Here is a 16499-nt window from a genome sequence, read left to right on the forward strand (position 1 = left end):
GGGGAAAAAAAGGAATTTTTTAAATGGTATAATAACTGAAGGTACTCTAACTGAACTTTGAGTGGGGCTGAATTTCATTTGTTTGTTTGTTTGTTGTTCCAGGTTGCTGCTTTTGCTAAGAGACCACTCATGACCCAGGTGGTATTTTCATTCAAGATAAAGTGTTCTATTGCCTTTATTGATTAACTGAACAAATTCAGGTTAGTATATTTTGTGGACAGCATTTCCCTGTTCTAATTATAAGTTAATATGTTGAGAAATGGATAATTTTGTGTTTAAAGCTATGTATGTACATGGCAGTGAATTAGAAAGACCAAGTCAGTCTAAACTCTATTGAATTATGTATCAGTTAACAGACATTTTTGCACTACCTACTATGTATAATCTGCAGTGCATAAAATAAAAAAAAATGTTTTACTCCTTGTTTAATAGCTTTGTACTTTAAGAGGCTGGATAAAAACAAGTTGTGGCTGAATATGGTACATTGTACTTTTGGCATTGTTTTGTGACATGTTTGGTGCTGAAAATAAACAACTCATCTTAGAGCTTTTGGACATTTTTGTAGCTGACTTTTAAAGGATTGATTGTTGTCCAGATTTTAGTCATACATTAAAATTATTATTTGTTTTTAGTGTTCAGTCTATGAGTTTTGATAAATATATATTCATCCCCATAATCTTCACTCATGTTGTCTCTTCGTAGTCAGCCTCTCTTTCCTCTCAACTCCTAGCAACCACTGATCTGTTTTTTGTCCCTATAGTCTACCTTTTCTGATATGTCATTTAAATAGAATAATTTAGTATGTAGCTTTTAAAATCTAGCTTCTTTCACTTAGCATAATGCATTTGGATTCATTCATGTTGTGTGTACTAGTAATTTGTTCTTTTTTTTTTTTTTTTTAATTGCTGAGCTGTGTTCTACCATATGGAGATATACCATAGTTGTTTTATCCGTTCACCACTTTATGGACATTTCGGGAGTTTCCAGTTTTGGGTGATTATTTTAGTCATACTTTTTTTCTTTTTTTGGTGATAAAATACTTATATATAACATAATATTTATAACAAAATACATAACATAATATTTACCATCTTAGCCATTTCTTTAAAGAATTTATTTATGAGAGAGAGAGATTGAGAGAGAGCACCAGAGAGGGGAGGGTCAGAGGGAGAAGCAGATTCCCTGCTGAGCAGGGATCCTGACTTGGGGCTCTATCCCAGGACCCTGGGATCATGACCTGAGCCGAAGGCAGATGTTTAACCGACTGAGCCACCCAGGTGCCCCCCGCCCCATCTTAGCCATTTTTAAGTGTACAGTTCAGTGGTATTAAGTACATTCACTTTGCTATGCAGTCATCACACCATCCATTCCCATAACTCTTTTCATCTTGTAAAATTGAAACTATATACCTATTAAACAATAACTCCCCATTCTCTGTTCCCTCCAGCTCCTGGAAAGTGGTATTGTACTTTCTGTCTTTGTGAATTTGACTCTAAGTAATTCATATGAGGAGAGTCATATATAGCATTTGTCTTTTTGTGGCTGGCTTATTTCACTTAGCATAATGTCCTTGAGGTTCATCTGTGTTGTAGCATAGCACAGAATTTCTCTTCTTTTTAAAGCTGAATAATATTCCATTGTATGTATATACTTCATTTTGCTTACCTACTTATTGGTTGTTGGACATGGGTTGCTTCCACATTTTAGCTATTGTAAATAATGTGGCTATGAACATGAGTGTACAAATATTTCTTCAAGACCCTGTTTTTAGTTCTTTTGGGTATATATATATATTCAGAAATGGAATTGCTAGATCATATGGTAATTCTATTTTTATTTTATTTTTTTATTTTTATTTTTTTTAAAGATTTTATTCATTTAATTGACAGGGAGAGAGAGAGAGAGACAGCGTGAGAGGGAACACAAGCAGGGGGAGTGGGAGAGGGAGAAGCAGGCTTCTGGCTGAGCAGAGAGCCCGATGCGGGGCTCGATCCCAGGACCCTGGGATCATGACCTGAGCTGAAGGCAGTCACTTAACCAACTGAGCCACCCAGGCGCCCCAACCCCACACTGTTTTGATTACTGTAGCTTTATAGTAAAATTTGAAATCAGGAAATGTGAGTCCTCCAGTTTTTCTGTTCTTTTTCAAGATTGTTTTGGCTCTTTGGGATCCCTTGAGATTTCATACGAATTTTAGTGTGGGTTTTTCTATATCAGAAAAAAATGTGATTGGGGTTTTGATCAGTGTTGCATGGAATCTGTTGATTTCTTTGGTTAGTGTGACATTTTAACAATATTAAGTCTTCAATGTTACTAACATGGGATGTGTTTCCATTTATGTCTTCTTTAATTTCTTTCATCAATGTTTTGTAGTTTTCATTGTACAAGTCTTTTGCCTCCTTGGTTAAGTTAATTCGTAAGTATTTTATTCTTTTTGATGCTGTTAATGGAATTCTTTTTGTAATTGTCTTTTCAGATGGTTCATAGTGTGTAGAAATGTTTGTTTTTGTATGTTGATTTTGTATCCTATTTTGATGAATTCATTTATTAGTTGTAAGAGCTTTTTTGTGGAGTCTTTAGGGTTTTTTTTTTAACATATAAGATCATATTATCTGCAAATAAATAATTTTACTTTGTCCATTTCAATTTGGATGCCTTGAATTTTTTTTTTTTTTCTTGCCAAATTGCTCTGGCTAGAGCTACCAGTACTATATTGAATAGAAGTGGGGAAAGTGGACTTCCTTTTCCTTGTTCCTGATCTTAGAGGAATAGCTTTCAGTCTTTCAACATTGAGTATGATGATTGCTGTGGGTTTTTCATATATGGCTTATATTATGTTGAGGTAGTTTCCTTCTGTTGCTTTTTTCTTGAGTGTTTTCATCAGGAGAGGGTATTGAATTTTATCAAATGCTTTTTTTTTTTTTTTTTAACATCAATTGAGATGATCATGTGGGTTTTTCTTTCATTTTGTTGATGTAGCGTATTACATTGATCAATTTTCATATGTTGAACAATCCTTGCATTCCAGGAATAAATCCCACTTGGTGATGGTGTGTAAATCCTTTTAATATGAAGTTATACATTTTAAAAATAAAAATGTCATTGTATTAATAGAATGTTTATTAGTAGAATTATTAATAGAATGTTTTATTAATAGAATTTATTAATAGAATGTTATTTGTTGTTGTTAAAGAAACCATGATGATTTTACTATTGCTTTTTTTGGGCTGGGGTTGCATTTCTTTTAAAAAGCATTAAAGCATAACCAAATAATTTTTTTTTTTAACAGATCTTGTGGGTAGGGGAAGAGACCTGCAATTTATGATTACTTTGAGTATATAAAGAGAGGGGATGCAAAATTGTTAGAAATGGGGTATATTGGATCTTGTGGTGTTTCTTGACTATTGAAAAATCATGTTGCTTTCTTAGATCAGAAATGTACAGATAGGCTTGTATAGTTAACCCTCATATAGGTTAGGTATAGGAGGGTAGCTCCGAAACCTATCTGTTTAGAAAAGTCAAGTAAATTTTAAGAATTTTCTTATATTAAAAATTGTACTTATTCTTTTCTTTTTTTTTTAGATGGCAAAGGCTGGGCATGAAAAGTCAGTTTAAACTTTCTTGAATGAATATCTGGGTTGAAAGTGATGGAAACTGTCCTGCCTTGGGGAAATCAGTAATATAAAAATTAGCTATGGGATGATCTCAAAAGGGTTTTGATTATTTATAAGGATTATCTGGTTCATTATGTGCTACAGAAATAAAAATATCTTGAGCAAAATATTATGCTCTGACTCAGAATATTGCTTTAAATTCCAGCGCTCAGCCTGGAAATTAAGAGTCACTGCAACTTTGAACTGTTCTCTTGTTTCTGAATATTTTAGATAAATTATATGACTTGCATAGTGTCTCTATAGATAAAATAATATGTTATATTGTGTTCACAGGGAACATTTCCAAAATAGGTAAAACATTTTAGGCAGAGTCAGAGCATTATAGAGATGTTCCTGAGAGAGCAATTATTTGGTCATTGGGTAAATGTGACACAGAGTCAAAGACTATGCTCAGAAGTCATGATTTCTTCAGACTTGAGCTATTCTTTTCATGTCATGTTAATTATATAAGTTATCTGGCATAACTTTTTAATACAGCATCAAAGACATTATAACTGAAAGCCAAATATTAGGAAAGGGATGGACAACTAGCATGTAGGAACACAGATTCCATTTGTCAAAGAGCATAGTAAAAAAAAAATTTTAAGTTTTTTTCTCCTTTTCTTTCTTTCTTTCTTTTTTTTTTTTTGAGAGAGAGAGAGAGAGTGCGTGCTTGCAAGCAGTGGGTATGGGGCAGAGGGAGAGGTAAAGAAAGAATCTTAAGCAGGCTTAGTGTGGAGCCCGACTCGGGGCTTGATCTCATGACCCTGAGATCATGACCTGAGCCAAAATCAAGAGTTGGACACTTAACTGACTGAGCCACCCAGGCACCCTGAGCATAGTATAAATTTTTAAGGCAAATACCATATATTTCCCAAAATTTATTAGGATTTTGGGTACATACATACCTTTGAGCTCTCAAATAGATGACTGAGCTTTTTAAAAAATATTTTTTAATTTTTAATTTAAATATAGTTGACATATTAATTTTAGGTGTAGAACATAGTGATTCAACAATTATATATGTTATGAAATGCTCACCTTTCACCATACAAATGTATTACAATATTATTGACTGCATTCCCCATCCTGTGACTTATTTATTTTATAACTGGAAGTTTGTACCTCTTAATCCCTTTCATCTATTTTGTCTATACCCCCACCTCTCTGGCAGCTATAAGTTTGTTCTCTGTGTTCATGAGTCTGTTTCTTTTGTTTGTTTTGTTTTTTAGATTCTATATCTAAATTAAATCATGCAGTGTTTGTCTTTTTCTGTCTGAATTATTTCACTTAGCATAGTACCCTGCATCCATGTTTCATGAATGTCAAAATTTCATTATTTTTTATGGCTGAGTAATATTCATTGCGTATATATATCCCGTCTTTATCCATTCATCTGTCAGCGGACACTTAACATTGCTTCCATATCTTGGCTATTGTAAATAAGGCTGCAGTAAACATATGGGTGCATATATCTTTTTGAATTAGTGTGTTTGTTTTTTGTAGATAAATACCCAGAAGTGGAATTGCTGTGTTGTATGGTGTTTCTATTTTTAATTTTTTGAGAAACCTCCATATTGTTTCCCATAGTGGCTGCACTGGTTTACAATCCCACCAACAGTGTACAAGGTTCCCTTTCCTCCATATCCTCATCAACACCTGTTTTTTCTTGTTTTTTTGATACTAGCCATTCTGACTGCTATAAGGTGATATCTCACTGTGGTTTTGATTTGCATTTCTCTGATGACTAGTGATATTCATGTTTCTGTTGATTGTATATTTTCTTTCAGGTGGTCTGCCCATTTTTAATTGGATTGTTTGTTTTTTTTGGTGTTGAGTTGTATGAGTTCTTCATACATTTTGGATATTAGTCCCTTATTAGATTTATCATTTGCAAGTATCTGCTTCCATTCTGGCTTTTCATTTTGTTGATAGTTTTTTTTTGTTTGTTTTTTTTGCTGTGCAAAAGTTTTTTGATTTGATGTAATCCCAATTGTTTATTTTCACTTTTGTTTTCCTTGCCTGGGGAGATATCCAGAAAAATATTGCTAAGGCCAATGTCCAAGAGATCATTGTCTGTTTTTTTTTTTTTTTCTCTTAAGTTTTATGGTTTCAGGTATTACATTGAGACCTTTAATCCATTTTGAGTTTATTTTTGTATATGGTATAAGAAAGTGATACAGTTTCATTTTTTTTGCATGCAGCTGTCTAGTTTTCCCAACACCACTTATTGAAGAGATTGTCTTTTCCCCATTGTGTAGTCTTGCCTCCTTTGTCATAGATTAATTGACCATTTAAGTGCGTGTTTATTTCTGGGCTCTCCATTCTTTTCCATTGATTGATGTATCTCTTTTTGGGCTGTTTGATTACTGTTTTGATTACTGCAGCTTTGTAGTACAGTTTGAAATCTGGGGTTGTGATACCTCCAGCTTGCTTGCTTGCTTGCTTGCTTTCTTTCTCTCTCTCTCTTTCTCTCTTTCTCTCTTTCCCTCCCTCCCTCCTCCCCCTCTCCTCCCCCCTTCCCCTCCCTCCTCTTCCTTCCCCTCCCTCCCTCCCTCCTTCTCTCTCTTCCTTTCTCCCTCCCTTCCTTCCTTTTTTATTTTTTTAAAGATTTTTTTATTTTTAAGTAATCTCTACACCCAACATGGGGCTCAAATTTACAACCCCCCAGATCAAGAGTCTCATGCTCCACCGACTGAGCCAGCCAGGCACCCTTCCTCTAGCTTTGTTCTTTCTCAAGATCATTTTGGGTTAGATGATTGAGCTTCTTGTCAGCAGTGATTGTTTTAGATTTTGGTGTTTTCTGAAGGAAGTATTCCTATAGCAAGTATTACTGAATGAATTAGTCTCACCCATCCATGGGCTACTTAGAGTTCATTAGAGTACCATGCATCTGTGGTGGATTCTCCAAGATCGACAGGGCAAGAAGTAGGAAGTGAGTTTTCTGAAAGCCTGAGAAAATGGAACCCAACAGAATGGTAAAAACTGGTACTTCTCACAGAATTTTTACACAAAATGGACCTTGAGGAACATTTAGTCCAATGCCTGTAGTTTTTTTGTAAATGGGAAAATGGAGCCCTGGAGAGATGGGGTGATATGCTTTTAGTCACATAGCTAGCTGGAGACTAGTAGTGTAGTTGCTCATTTTACTCATTACCCTGCCTTTCTTGATCCTGGGATTGTTACTTGACGTAAGGGTAGGGATAAAGTTAAATTGCTCAATTTAAAATTGTTTACAAAATTCAGTTTTAATTTTTTTCAGTTGACTTTAAGTTAGAACAGGTCACTATTGAAATGGTATGAGATACAATCTTAATTTCCAAACAGATGCAGAAAAATATGCTGATGTTCAGATATATCTAGAGAAATCTAACAAATTATTTTTAACTACCTCAAAACATTTTTATGTAGATTAATTTAAAAGTATAAAATTTAAATGACACCTCTATTTTCATAAATACTTTAGATAAATATGGACCTTAGATTTTTTTGGTTTTAACTTTAAGCATCTTAAAATAATGGGTTATACTCTGCTCTGGAGGATTTCACTAATAAACATGTTTACAGGTATAATTAGCAAAGTTCAGAACTACCAGTTTCCTTTTTCTCATGAGCACTACCAAGCCTAGAAAATTAGCAAAAAAAAACCCAAAACAAAACAAACAACAACAACAACAACAAAAAACTTGTTCAAGATACTATTTTAGAAATGGAACATTTTAAAATAAAGTAACATTTAAGTATTTATTTTTAGATATTTGATATATGGGCATATTAAGAGATTGTGACTCAGTTGAAGTGGTTTTAGTTATACAGAAAGTATACCTCTTTGCTCTAATTTTTTTCTCCTGTATCATCTTCTATTCATTATATTATACTAATTTCATTCTGATTTACTAAGAATTTCTAGCCCTTTAGAACAAAGGAGACACCTATTTGGAGACAATTCTGCATGAGTCTTTTGCATTTCTGCCCATATACTGAGCAGAAGCATTGACAGCTTTTGTTGGGGGCTGTCTTTTCAAGGAAATTTGTATAGCAAACATCCTAGAAAGAGGAATAGTGTTTTCTGACAGGTTACAGATTTCTTTGCTGTCCAGGATAATCAAGATAATCCCTTTGGGGAAAAAATGGGGCACATTTGCTTGTAAACCCCTTGAAAGAGTGGGGTTTCATAAGCTCATCTTTCTTTTCCTGTAATGCAACCTACTGTGTGTGCAGGCATCATTGGCTCACCTTGTGTTGCCTTTTAAGAATTACGGCTTGGGGAACCAGTGCAAATGATGATACTCTGGCTACTGCTGCTGTTTTGAGTAGTAAGCTGTTCTTTGTCTCTGACCCAGGAGTGTCAGATCTTCTGCCAGGATTATCTGATGCTGAGTTGCCAAATATCATTAACACAACCTATTGATAAAATCAAGCTGAGTTTATTGCTTATTGCCGTGAAGGAGAATACCACCTTCAGAGAGCTTTAGTGATATCTTAGAGGGGCAAAGCCAAGGTCAAAATGTGACAATTTGAAGTTCAGTTTTAGTCTTTAGTGGTGGTGATGGGGCTTGATTAGGATTGAGTATCATAATAGTATAGAATTGGTAGAAACAGCAAGGAAAGGATTTGAAAATTGTTGATGCTTCTTATTGAAGAGATGATCGGTCTTTCCCGAAGCTTCTGTAATGAACAATCAAGTTATATTCATGCAAGAGTCTCCTGCAATACTAGAGTTATGCTAATGAGGACATTGGACTAATAAAGTCTCGTTAATATACACCGGAAGATGTGCATGTAGATATATTAACTTCTTAGGGCTGTTATAATAAATTACCACACACTTATGGCTTAAAACAATAGGCTCTAGGGAAGAATTCTTTGTCTTCTAACTCTTGGTATTTATAAGCAATCCTTAGTGTTTTTTGGTTTCTGGCACCATAACTCTAATCTTTACCCCCATCTTCACACGGTGGTCTTCCCTCTGTATCTGTATCCCAAATTTCCCTCTTCTTAAAAGGACTCCAGTCACTGGATTAGGGCCCACCTTAATCCACTATAACCTCATGTTACCTTGATTGTATCTGCAAAGACCCTATTTCCAAATAAGGTCACATTGACAATGAATGAATTTTGCGGGGGGACACTATTCAACCCAGTACAAAGATACAAGGGAGTATGTGGTTTCAGTCCTCAGTATCTAGTGTGGCTAGATGATTTTGTTTCTCAGTATCCATGACACTGTGGCAGGCTGACTGCCTAGCTTGCATGTAGGCTAAAATCTCAGACTCTTCAGAGTTCTTGACAACAGGATGATATAGTGGAAAGAATACCAGTATGGAAATTAAGTTGCTTTGGTTCTAGTTTGTACCCTGCTATAACTAGCTTGAGAAAGTTACTGTCTTCTCCAGCTATTAGTTTCTCAATGGGTAAAATGGGGAGGTCTGGAAGAAAAGAGGAATGGACCAAATGATCTGTATGGACCTTTGTAGGTCTCAGATTCTGAAGTTTGGTAATTGTTGAGTGTCTGCTATATACAATATTGATAGTAGTTTTGTTAGAGTGACAAAATTAAAAAAGGAAATAGGGTATGATAGATTCTGACTTGTGAATGTGGCCTCATTTATGTTTTGTTTACTTGGGTGAAGATCATTCATGAAGATATTAGGTAAACATGGGGTTAGTCCTGATCTCTCTGACTTAACCATATTTTGTTTTTCAATTTGAATAGTATATTTGGAATGGAGACATTTTTGAAGTCAGTTAATTCACTTGAAGTTAGAAAAATGTGTTGTTGCTACACTATCTCAGCTGAGTTCAGAAAATGAAATAACCTTTTCTGAAGTGAGCATGAGAGTGTCGATCTCCCTTCATTGCCCACATTGCTCTATCATAATATTCCTGCAGTCAAGGGATCTGAGAAACATTCTTACTAGAGAATGTTTACTTACTAGAGAACAGTCTAGTGAGGTGGAGGCTGGTGCTGGAGTTCTAGGTGTAAGAGAGTCTTCTTCCATTGGATTTTTCTTACGTTTTGAATAGCTCACTGCAGTATTGTTTGAATTCTTTCTTTGAATAATGTTGAAAATACATAATAATTACTTCATTGACATATTGTGGATACTTAGGAAATTTTTTGGTAATACTAAAACCACCTGTGGTTGTGTCTGTGCTTGTTCTTTTCAAGGTACAAATTAATAATGTCTATGTATTGGTGGTAAGTATAAATACAGGTTGAACCAACATCTTTGGATTTGCATTAAAAGTGACTGAAGTGGAAGAAAATGGATTTTTGATTCATCCCATACAGTAGAATTTCAAACCCATCTTCCAGGAAACCCTGGAAATCTCTCAACACTTGAACTTCAAGGATCTTCCAGCATATGGCTCTTTAATTACCGACAAATTTTCCCAGGCCCCTGTTTTCAGGGTGGGTATTTGGATGATTCAGAGATGATCACCAGAGACTGCAACAATGGTGATTTCTTTTCTTTCTTTTTTTTTTTTTTAAATTTTAGAAGACCTATTAGAATATAAAATTTGCAATAACACTGTAACAATACTTGAAATAAAATACGTTAAAAAAAAGGGTGCCTCAGTGGCTTAGTTGGTTAAGCATCTGATTCTTGATTTCAGCTCAGGTTATGATCTCAGGGTCTTGAAATCAAGGCAGCCTCCCTGCCTGCTGTTGGGCTCCATGCTCAGTAGGGAGTCTGCTTGAGATTCTCTCCCTCTCCCTCTGACCCACTCCCCTGCTTGCATACACACACGTGCTCTCTCTCTCAAATAAATAAATCTTTAAAAAATGTTAAAATGATCATAATGTAAAAACTAATATAAATAGATGCTATAATTATGGTAATAAAAATACATACCTTCTTAATCATATTTTCTGTTCACATTTCCATCCTTCAATGAAAACAGTAGGAGAATGTTGTTACTGTATTTTTTTAATGTGCTGTCCACATCAGTGAAAATAACTTGACCTTTAAAAAGCCAAGATTTTTTTTGACTTGTGGGCCATTCTGATGAATCCTGGAAGGCTTTTTTGGGGCGGGGGGTGTGGGGTGGATATGGTGGATGATGATTCAGATTTGTATTAAACTCTGTTTGGTTGCAATTTTTCTTCCTCATTTTAGACCTTGAAGTTGGTCTACTAATATTTAACAAGATAAAGTTTCTTCTACTTGTAAGAAATATTTTCTAGTTTCAGAGAATTTTGAATTGGCAAAGATTAGAAAGTAGAGTATGGATATGTTTGATTTATTTTATGGTTTGGAATCTTCACTTTATATGTAGTGTTCATTTTTGTTGGATTCACATATGCTTGAGAAATTAGAGGAATCTCCTTCCCCCACCCCTCAACCAGCTACTTCTGCAGCTTCATAGGAAAAAAAAAAAAAAAGGAAGAAGGAAAATCATGATCATGTTAAATACAGTTTTCTTTTTTCTCTCCTTGAACACCTATTGTGAATTAATAGATTACTGTGCTAGCTGTTTGGTTGAAGGTTTTTTTATTGATTGATTGATTTGTCAGAGAGAGAGAGAGAGAGGGAGAGAGGAGAGCACAAGCAGGGGGAGCGGCAGGCAGAGGGAGAAGCAGGCTCCCCACTGAGCAAGGAGCCCGATGTGGGACTTGATCACAGGATCCCGGGATCATGACCTGAGGTAAAGGCAGATGCTTAACTAACTGAGCCACCCAGGCGTCCTTTTTTTTTTTTTTTTTTAATAGATTTTATTTTTTAGAGTAATTTTATCTTTAGAGAAAAATGCAACACAAAGTACAGAGTTCCCTTATATCCTGCAGTCTTTCTATAATTGCTTATTACTACCAGGGTTTTTTTCCCCTTATAGTTCCTTGGGGCTTTTTATGTAGATCATACCATCTGTGAACAAAGACAGTTATTTTTTCCTTCCTACTTTGTATATCATTTATATCCTTTTTTTTGTCTTACTGCATTAGTTAGGATGTCCAGTATGATATGAATAGGAATGGTGAGAGGGAAAGTCTTAGAGGGAAAGTATCTAGTTTCTTACTATTAAGAATGATATTTGCTGTGGGTTTTTTAGATTTTCTTTATCAGCTTGAGGAAGTTCCTTTGTACTCCTATTTTGCTGAGTTTTTATCATAAATGGGTGTTGGATTTTGTCAAATTCTTTTTCTGTGTGTATCGATATCACATGATTTTTCTTGTATAGCATGTTGATGTGTGATGGATTACATTAAAAATTTGATTTTCAAACATTGAACTTGATTTATATACTTGGAATAAATCCTATTTGGTTGTGGTGTATAATTTGACTTGCTGATATTTTTTGAGGATTTTTTGCGTCTCTCTCCATGAGAGATACTTGCTTGTAGTTTTCCTTTCTTGTAATGTTGTCTGGGTTTAGTATTAGGGTAATGCTGGACTCAGAACGATTTAATAAGTGCTTCCTCTTCTTTCTGGAACAGACTGCAGAGAATTGGTATTTCTTGTTTCTTAAATGTTTGATAGAATTCACCCAAGAAACTATCTGGGTATGGAGCTTTCTGCTTTGGAAGACTGGTAATTATTTACTCAATTTTTTTGATCAGTATAGACTTTTTGGGTGATCTGTTTCTTCCTTGTGTGAGCTTTGGTAGATTGTCTTTCAAAGAATTGTTCCATTTCATCTAAGTTGTCAAATGTATGGGCCTAGAATTATTTATAATATTCCTTTATTATCCTTTTAAGGATCACTAGTGATGCGCCCTCTTTCATTTCTGATATTACTAATCTGTTTCTTCTCTCCTTTTTTCCTGACTAGGGGTTTATCCATTTTATTGATCTTTTCAAAAAACCAACTTTTACTTTGTTGCCTTTTCTCTTTTGTTTACGTATTTTCAATTTCATTGATTTCTGCTCCAATTCTTATTCTTTTCTTGTATTTTATTTGCCTTTTTCTCACTTTCCTATGGCAGAAGCTTGGGTGATTAATTTTAGCTCCTTTTATTTTAATATATGACTCCAATGCTATAAAAATTTTCTCAGAAAGAGAAAATGCAGTAGTACATTTACTGCATTCCACAGATTCTTTTATTTTCATTTTTAAAGTATTTCTTGGGACTTTTTCTTTGACTCATGTTATTATTGTGTGTTGTTAATTTCCAAATATTTGGGTATTTTCTAATTATCTTTTTGTTACTAATTTTTAGTTTAATTCCATTGTAGTCTGAAAGCATACTTTGTATGATTAAGGTGTGTTTTCTGGGCCAGAATGTTGTTTATCTTGATAAATATTCTCTTTGAGCTTGAGAAGAATGTGTATACTGCAGTTGTTGGATAATATAGTCTATAAATGTCAATTAGATCCAGTTGATTGATGATGCTATTCAGTTTTACAATATTCTTACTGATTTTCTATGTACTGGTTCTGTCAATTACTGGTTAGAAGGACGTTGAAATATCCAAATATAATAGTGAATTCATGTGTTTCTCTTTGTAGTTCTACTAGTTTTTACATCATATATTTTGATGCACAGTTGTTAGGTGCATACATATAAGGGAAGTTACATCTTCTTGGAGAACTGACCCTCTGTCATTGTGTAATGCCCACCCCTTATCATAGGCTGGCAGTCTCTGTCTTTTAGTTGATGTATTTAGACCATTGATGTTTAAAGTAATTATTTGTATGCTTGGATTAGTATCTACCGTATTTTTAAACTGCTTTCTATTCCTTGCCCCTGCTGTTTCTTTTTTTGTCTTCTACTCTGTTTCTGCTTTCTCTTGTTTCATTTGAACATTTTATATGATTTTTTTTATCATATCTTAGTATATCATTATACTTTATTTTATTTATTTATTTATTTTTTTGATGTAGTGTTCCATGATTCATTGTTTGTGTGTAACACCCAGTGCTCCATTCAGTACATGCCCTCTTTAATACCCATCACCAGGGTAACCCATCCCCCCAACCCCCCCCCCCAGAACCCTCAGTTTGTTTCTCAGAGTCCATAGTCTCTCATGGTTCGTCTCCCCCTCCGATTCCCCCCCTTCATTTTTCCCTTCTTGCTATCTTCTTCTTATTTGTTTTTTTTTTTTTTTTAACATATAATGTATTATTTGTTTCAGAGGTACAGGTCTGTGATTCGACAGTCTTACACAGTTCACAGTGCTCACCATAGCACATACCCTCCCCAATGTCTGTCACCCAGCCACCCCATCCCTCCCACCCCCCACCACTCCAGCAACCCTCAGTTTGTTTCCTCATGAAGAATTCCTCATATCAGTGAGATCATATGATACATGTCTTTCTCTGATTGACTTATTTCACTCAGCATAATACCCTCCAGTTCCATCCACGTTGTTGCAAATGGCAAGCTTTCATTCCTTTTGATGGCTGCATAATATTCCACTGTCATTATACTTATTTTAAAATTTTTAGTGGTTGCCACAGAGTTTGTAATTATACATTTACAACTAATCTTGGTTCACTTTCAAATAATATACCACTTCATGGGTAGTGCAGGTACCTTATTATCATAGAGTATTCCCAGTTCCTTTCTCCCATCCCTTATAACATTGCTGTCATTCATTTCATTTATCTATAAGCTGTGATCACTGAATATATTGTGCTATTGTTATTTTTAACAAGTTGTTATTTGTTAGATCAATTAAGAATAAGAAAAATAAGATTTAATTTTATCTTTATTGCTTCTCTAAAGCTTTTCATTTTTTTAATGTAATCCACCTTTTCTGACCCTTTGTAATTTGTCCAAAATTACAATGCTTTGTAATTTTCCTTCCCTCTGAAGAACTTTTATTTTTATTATTTATTTATTTTTTAAAAGATTTTATTTGAGAAACAGAGAGAGATTGAGAGAGAGAGAGAGCATAAGCAGGGGGGAGGGGGAGAGGGAGAGGGAGAAGCAGAGTCCCCACGAGTAGGGAGCCCGAGATGTGGGGCTCAATCCCAGGACCCTGGGATCATGACCTAAGCCAAAGGCAGACACTTAACTGACTGAGCCACCCAGGCATCCCTGAAGAACACCTTTTAAGCATTTCTTGCAAGGAAGGTGAGTAGGCCTTCAGTTCCCTCAATTTTTGTTTGTCATATAAAGCCTTTACTTCCTTTTCACTTTTGAAAGATAATTTTGATAGGTACAGAATTCTGGATTGGTGGATTTTCTTTTAATACTTTAAATTTTTCACTCTGCTCACTTTGCTTGCATGGTTTCTGAAGAGGAAGTTTGATGGAATTCTTATTTTTCTCCTGTCTAGGTAAGGTTTTTTCTTCTTTTTTTTCTCTTGATTCTGTCCAGATTTTCTCATCTGTTTTTCTGCAGTTTTATTATGATATGCCTAAGTGCAAATATTATAGTATTTATCCTGTGTGGTGTGTTCTGAGCTTCATGGATCTGGTTTATTGTTTATCACCAAAGACATACTTTTTCTGTTACAGTGTTGTTGATTTGTAGCATTTCCTTTTGATTTTTTTCTTATCCATATCTCTGCTTACACTACCCACCTGTTCTTGCATGTTGTTTACTTTTTCCACTAGTGCCATTAGTAAGTTTATCATAGCTCTTTTTAAACTCAGTGATAATTCTACAACCTCTGTTATACCTGAGTCCGGTTTTGAGGCTTGCTTTGTGTCTTCAGATAGTACTTTTTGCTTTTACAATGCTTTGTAATTTTTTGTTGATAGCTAGACATGTTATATTAGGTAAAACAAACTGAAGTAAATAGGCCTTTAGTGTGAGGTTTTATGTTTATTTGACCAGGAGTTAGGCTGTTTGCTATATTCCATAGCAGTGGTGTCAGAGGCTAAAATTTGTAGGGTTTTTGTTTTTGTCTGCCCTGTTGTTTTTGGGTTTTGTAGAGAATTCTTTAATAGGGTCTGAGGCTTGCAGTTCTTTTACTTACATATATATATTTATTTATTTATTTATCTATCTATCTTAATTTTTTTTTTGAGAGAGAGAGAGAGCATGAGCAGCGGGAGGGGCAGAGGGAGAAACAGACTCCCTACTGAGCAGGGAGCCTGATGTGGGGCTCTGTCCCAGGACCCTGAGACCATGACCCGAGCCAAAGGCAGCTGCTTAACCAACTGGGCTACCCAGGTGCCCCTAAAATCAAGAGTTGGATGCTTAACTGACTGAGCCACCCAGGTGCCCCACAGTTCTTTTAGTTAGAATGATGTGGTGTGGTGGCAAGGGATGGCATTAGGTCCCAGTGTTTTAGTGAGCCTGATTTGGTTATCTTCGACCCCATGTTGAAGGATAGAGGGGTTGGAGTTGGATATTTCCTTTCCCCCAGGTTGGTTAGATTCTGTAAAACCCTGGTTGGTTAGGCTCTATAAAATTCTAGTTTGTTAGACTTCATTAAATAGTTTTCTTTTCAGGCAGGCCTTTTAAAGAGTAACAGAGCGTTCTGGGCATATTTTTAAGATGGTTACTTTTCCCCTCCCCCTTTTGGAAACAAGAAATTTTTCTCAGATCCTCCCAGTGAGAACCTGATAGGGGTTCTTGGAGGTAAAAAGTCAGGAATGCATGGGGACCTTTCAAAGACTGGGTTCCCTCTCCATTTTTCACTTCAAGCTAGTCGACACAGAGCCTCCAGCAAATTGTCAATTATTGTTAAAATATTCCTATTGATCCTGGCTCCAACTGAGGGCTTATTATGTTCCTAGGCTTCTGCAGCTCCCACACTGTGATTTTCTGTATCTGCCTGTCTGTGTCTCTAGTTTTCAGGGTAGCAGATTGCCCTCGGAGTTCAATTCTCTGATGGATCTAAGAAGAATTGTTGATTTTCTTTTTTTTTACCCCCAGGTTGGTCAGTTGGTCTGTCTTTTTCTTTCTTTCTTTCTTTCTTTCTTTCTTTCTTTCTTTCTTTCTTT

General features: G+C 35.3%; 1 protein-coding gene across 7 annotated transcripts in view; it reads left to right on the forward strand.

Moving 5' to 3' along the window:
• Positions 1–16499, forward strand: part of FUT8 (fucosyltransferase 8) — a 316924-nt gene that overhangs the window by 49164 nt on the left and 251261 nt on the right. For 6 of the 7 annotated variants that reach the window (XM_032405330.1, XM_032405322.1, XM_032405324.1 and 3 more), the window contains exon 2: positions 103–200. The exons of the other annotated variant lie outside the window; for it this stretch is intronic. The gene's annotated coding sequence lies outside the window, so the exon portion shown is untranslated. The remainder of the gene's footprint in view (positions 1–102; positions 201–16499) is intronic. 7 annotated transcript variants of the gene reach the window in all.

This window comes from Phoca vitulina, unplaced genomic scaffold, assembly GCF_004348235.1.
Source record: "Phoca vitulina isolate PV1807 unplaced genomic scaffold, GSC_HSeal_1.0 scaffold7, whole genome shotgun sequence".
Classification (NCBI taxonomy): domain Eukaryota; kingdom Metazoa; phylum Chordata; class Mammalia; order Carnivora; family Phocidae; genus Phoca; species Phoca vitulina.